This window comes from Salminus brasiliensis, chromosome 17 (assembly GCF_030463535.1).
Source record: "Salminus brasiliensis chromosome 17, fSalBra1.hap2, whole genome shotgun sequence".
Taxonomy (NCBI): domain Eukaryota; kingdom Metazoa; phylum Chordata; class Actinopteri; order Characiformes; family Bryconidae; genus Salminus; species Salminus brasiliensis.
The window spans coordinates 4,049,644-4,055,712 of NC_132894.1; positions in this window are offsets into that span (position 1 = coordinate 4,049,644).

Here is a 6,069-nt window from a genome sequence, read left to right on the forward strand (position 1 = left end):
GCTCAATGTTAGGCTCAATGTGGTGCTAATGTTATGGCTGATCGGTGTATAGAGTAAGTGTTTCCAATAAAATGGCCAATAAGTGTAGGTAGATAGGTGGACAATGGACCAGCAACTCAGTTGGAAGACACATCCTCTCCCATCATTGCCACCAGCCAAGCAACACCACCCTCAATAAGTGTGAGTGTGTGTGTGAATGTGTGTGTGAGTGTGTGTGTGTGTGTTTTTCTCAGCAGACGGTGACGAATCCGTCTCAGTGAGAGGTAAAAGGCTGCGCCGCCTCTCTAAGACTAATGGCACTTTTAAGAGTAATTTGTTTGTCTTTCCTGACTGGATAAAGATGCTCTTCATTAATAAAGCATGCGCTCACAAACATCACTCTCCATTAAAGTTGGAGGACCACTTCTCCCCGTCTCGGCCAGACTGAGGGACACGATGCAGACGGAGATAATGCACTTAAAGCTGAGCGCTTGACATAAGACATCAATTGGGAGGGTCTCGCCCCCTTCGCTTTGGAAACAGGCCGCACCGTTTCTGTTGGTGCGGTTGGCGTTCTGCTGCATATTTCTACAGTTTGGGACCACCAGCAGTGACTGTGGGCGGCAGGACAGAGGCATTCAGGGGGCTAATCAGATTTTGTGGCCTGTGGGTCTTTGGCCTTGTCTTTTTGGCTCCACCCCCAAAATTCACTGACCCTCACCTTAAAAGCATTTAATCCCCTTAGAAGTTCAGATTGGAGGGACTTCCGGGTGCAGCCGGTGCCGTGACACAACCTAACCCCCCCCAGTTAGCCAGTCGAGCTGATCCCCCTTCAATTGTATTAGCGAGCATGCTATTAGTTAGCCAGTCGAGCTGATCCCCCTTCGATTGTATTAGCGAGCATGCTACTAGTTAGCCAGTCGAGCTGATCCCCCTTTCGGTTGTATTAGCGAGCATGCTACTAGTTAGCCAGTCGAGCTGATCCCCCTTCGATTGTGTTAGCTAGCAAGCCAGACAGCCAGACAGCCAGACATACAGATGGACATACAGATAGACCGTCAGTCAGACAGACAGATAGATAGATAGACAGATAGACATACAGACATACAATCTAACTATTACTAATACAATCCAAAGGTCTTACACTCATACACCGATTAGCCATAACATTAGTACCACTGACAGGCTCGTTGGCATCTAAGGCTCTCAGGGAGGTCCCATCCAGGACAGAGGAGTCTTGTGCAGTCCATGCCTCAACTGGTCAGATCTGTTGTGGCAGCACAAGGGCGACCTTCTCAGTATTATCCACTACTTATTACACTACCAGTACTAATGTTATGGCTGATTGGTGCGAACATCCCCTCACTTAAAGCCACTTCTGCAGGTGTTTAGAGCAGTTCTTCATCTACTCAAGGTGGTATCCCAGCAAGGAGAGCTATAGAGGAGCTAGATTGGCACCCATGCATCAGCACAAAGAGTGCATGCCCTAAGGTCGCCAAATGACCAAAATGGGTCAGCGTGGCCTCGTCCACTTTGCGTAAAACTTTCTCGGTATGGACTAAGACCCAATTCTCTTTCAGTCCCACAATCAAACCCGCCCAAACCACCCTCGCTCCCTCCACTAATGCATTTTGTATTTCTCTGTTCTAGCCAAGCTGGCGGCAGCCCAGAGCTGTGGTCAAGGGACAAGCTTGCGACTTGAATAATAAAAGCGTCTGACCGCTTCCAGTTCAGCAGACGTTTATGTCCATGCAGCCTTTCGCTGCCACAAGGTTTAAGTCCGCGGAGCTCCGAAACCTCGCTGGTCATTTGGGTTGTAATTGAGGGCGCCGTTCTGACATAATGCAGAATTGCCACGGCGACGGGGTCATTAGTGTCACTGTGGAACTTGGTGCGGGAAACGACACGTTTCAGCCGGTGACTTCAAAACAACTTTCAGCAGCGTGGCCTGACAACGCCGTCAGAGACCAGCGTGGAGGAATTCAGCTCACGTCCCCTCGGCTCTCCTCCCTCAGCTAACACTGAGACAGATGGGGAGGAAGACAGAGGGTTGCTCGGCTGACGCTTTCCTTTTTTCTTTTTCTTTTTTCTTTTATTGCATTCAGAGAGTAAATCTCTGACCTCAACTGGCCTTGAGCTTGGGATCCTTGTCCAGCTGAAAGGTGAAGTTACTCTGATCAGAATTGTTACCCTAATTTTGGCTCTAAAATATACAGGGTGAAAATATACAGATCTGACGCCGGCCTCCAGGGCCGGATTGAGGATTGAGCCTAGTCCAAAGCTGCAAGAGCAATGCGAACGGAAGCTGTTCTAACTCTGGCCGGGCAGGTTGACCCAGCCGGGTTATTAATCCATAATGCAACTCTGACAACATGACAGCCTGGAGCTTCACAATGCCATCACAGTCGCTCGCTCAGCCAGAGGCCTGCTGCCCTGCTGCCCTGCCCTCCTGCCCTGCCCTCCTGCCCTGGCCTGAGGAACTCATGCTTGTGTGGTTTTCTTGCACTAACCCTTGATTCAGCTCAGGAGGAACCTGTAAAGCCCTTTTGGGAGGCGGGTTCACGTCTCAGACTTGCCTTTGATTTACACTGTTACTGTCACTACCTGTCCAAAAGTTTGTAGACACCTGCTTCTCCTGAAATCTAAGTTTCTTCAGAAACCAGGAGCATAGATTGTGAGTTCATCCACCACAACCACCTTACCATCTTCTGGGAAGACTTGAGTCATGAGGAGTCCACTCCAGGGAACCCCACAGCCCAGTGTTTGGGGGCTTTGTACCCTCTTCTAGCTTGGGTTTCACTGGGCATGGTGACCTTAGGGAGATGTGTGTGTGTGTGTGTGTGTGTGTGAGGGGGGGTGTTTGGGACTCTGCGGCCTTCAGGTTAGTCAGTACTCTCTGAGTTTATCGTTAAGTATCTTCATATGTTTGTATTTTGAACATTCGAAACCCTCTGACCGACCCTAATTCGGGCGATGTTAAGCCCACTGAGCAGAAATCCTAAAGGGAGCTGCACCTTCAAAATGCTCTGGATGAAGTGAGCTTTAGCTACATCCTCTACACGTGCTGTAGGTTTAACGCAAACCGAGCCCACCCGTTCCGATACACACAGGTGGATGATGCACGTCCTCGAGGTAAAGCCTGCTTACATAAAGCCAGACTGAGGCAAATCCTACAGGCCGTTTATGCTGCTTAACTGCAGGTTCTATATATTCTGCATGCAGGAAGGCTTCCATAGACCAGCATGGAGCTGTAGAAGAGGGAAGTAGAGGCCTATATATGTTATGCAAAAGTTTGGGCACCCTTTTTCCCCCCCTCTATGCATAAGACACACTTCTACACCCATATATATAATGGACAAAAGTATTGGGACACCTGTTCATTCATTATTTCTTCTGAAATCAAAAGTATTAAAAGAGTCTATCCTGCTTTTGTTGAAGTAGCTGTCTCAGCTGTCCAGGGAAGAAAGTGGCTTTCTGCTCGATTTTGGAGGAGGAGCATTGCTGTGAGGATTTGATTGCCTTCAGTGAGGAGAGCGTGGGGAGTGAGGTCAGGATGTTGGATGATGATCACTCCAACCCCCCTCATCATCATCATCATCCACAACTTCCCAACTCGTCCCAAAAGTACAGGATAGAGCTCCAGCATCATCATTCTAGAAGACACAGTTCTTCTTCCACTGCTCCACAGCTCCTCAAAGCTGCTGGGGGGCTTTATACCCTATTCGCCTACATCTGGCAGTTGCCATGGCGCCAATAGGTTGATGTTTATCTGCTCCTATTCTATTGGCAATACTTTTCTGCAGGGACTGGACCTGCAGTTTCTGTAGGCTCCCCAGGGTTGTTGCTCTGGACTTGTAAGGTGGTTGCTATGGTATCTCATGTGGTTGTAAGAGTGTTGCTAGAGGGGTGTCAGGGGATTAGACAAACAAGCTGTCGGATGGGAACAGGATGCACCATTTTACCCTGTTCATACCTCCTTTTGAAGTACAACCTGAAAGTGGGCGTGGCTTAAAGCAAAACAGGCATGTCAAAAAGTATTTTAGACAGCCAATCACCAGTCTACAGTTAACCAAGCGTGCTTATTGGCTCACTGAAGCAGACTGCTTTGGTAATCAGTGGTACTGAAGTAATTTGGTCAATACCATGAAAGCATGGAAGCAATATTCAGCCCTACCAAGAATCCAGTAGCCACACACACACACACACACACACACACACTTTCTGCCGTCAGTCGCACGCCAAGTCTGCCTGGACGAATGAAGAACTGCACATATGCACAGCAGTTAATGAACACAGGTGTCATCTCACATCATTTCAAATACCTCCACACACACACACCCTGCTGAGACCCCACACCTCCTCATCTCTCTCACTCACACACACACACACACACACACACACACACACACACACACACCTGCTCCAGCTGAGGCCCAGGCCTTGGATGATGGCCTAGACCTGACTAATCACTGACGTCATTAGAACACTTACTCATAAACTGGACCCAAACAGTGAGCTCACACTCCATCACCACAGCTGGACGGGCAGAACCCCTGCGGTCAGCTCGGTTTACAGACCCGTATAAAACCTCCGAGCTGCTCGTCCTCAGATAACCAGCAGAACCTCGATACACAACAATATAGAGCTCAGAAGAATAAACTGAGCTGTAGAGGATTTTTGAGGAAGCTGAGGAACGTGAAGAACCAAGTTCTCGATGTTCTACATTAAAATACTGAAAGAAGTTCCAGGAAATTCAGATCTAGCAGAAACTGGTTCGATGCAAAGGTGGAAACCTACAGCAAAAAGGTTCTTTGACTCGTTAGGGACGACACTGGAACCCTTTATCAAAGGTGATTATTCTATATAGATCCTTTATAGAACCCCCTTATCAAAGGCAATGGTCCTATCTAGAGCCCCTTAACAAAGGCGATCCTATATAGAACCTTCATAGAACCCTTTACCAAAGGCGATGATCCTTTATAGAACCCCCTTATCAAAGGCGATGGTCTTATCTAGAACTCTTTACCAAAGGTGATAATCCTATATAGAACCTTCATAGAACCGCCCTCATCAAAGGCGATGGTCTTATCTAGAACCCTGCAGCAAAGGCGATAATGCTATATAGATCCTTTACTACATTTGGCTTCATCAAACACCACTGAATCACCAGTATCTTGCAGAGGTGTGTGTGTGTGTGTGTGTGTGTGTGTGTGTGAGAGAGAGAATAAAAGCATCCACGTACCACCGTCACAGTTCCACTTCACATTTTAATAGAATTTATCCGATAGTTTCTGTAGGATTAACATTTACAGACACCAGAACGGGGGTCTCTTCTGTGGTTTCAGAGATGATTTGCCCTTTCAGAGGTTATAAAGTTATTGCAAAACGGTGTGAAACCTCAAGGAGCGAGAGAGCGAGAGCACACACGCGAGAGAGCGCAAGAGTGAGTTTTCAAACAGTTCAGAAAACTGCCTCTACTGTCTGTAAAGTAGTCAATGGCATCAAGTGAGCAAGAAGCACGCTTGATTATAAGACGCGAGGGAAAGAGAGCGAGAAAGAGCGAGAGAGAGAGAGCAAGTGAGAGAGTGAGAGTGTGTGTAAGCGAGAGCAAGAGAGACATCAAAGGAAAAAAAGAAGCAGGTTTCTATGGAGGGATCAAAAAAAGAAGAAAAAGTCCCCTTAGAGTCTTACTGTCAGAGCGCGAGAGTGAGCGCATGTGTGAGGGAGAGCACTAGAAAGAAAGAAAGAAAAAAAAAAAAGATGCGAGAGAGAGAGCGAGAGAGAGAGAGGGGGGGGGGGGTGTCAGGTCAAGAAAAGAAGAAAAAAAGGGGTGAAAGTAAAGATAAAGGAGGGAGGAGAGAAGAGACGAAGAGAGTGTGCGCGAGAGGGGCCGCGAGAAGGAGAATCCAGACCTGGTTGAGAGCTGACTGGTAGAACTCTACATTAACACTGAGTGTTTAAGGTTTTTTTTTTGCCAAAAACGAGTTTAAGTCACTGTCTGTAACGGAGTGGGAGAGGAGCGCGAGAGGAGCGCGAGAGGAGCGCGCTGATGAAGCTCAGGGCCCACAGGACGACAGCAGAACGGACAGT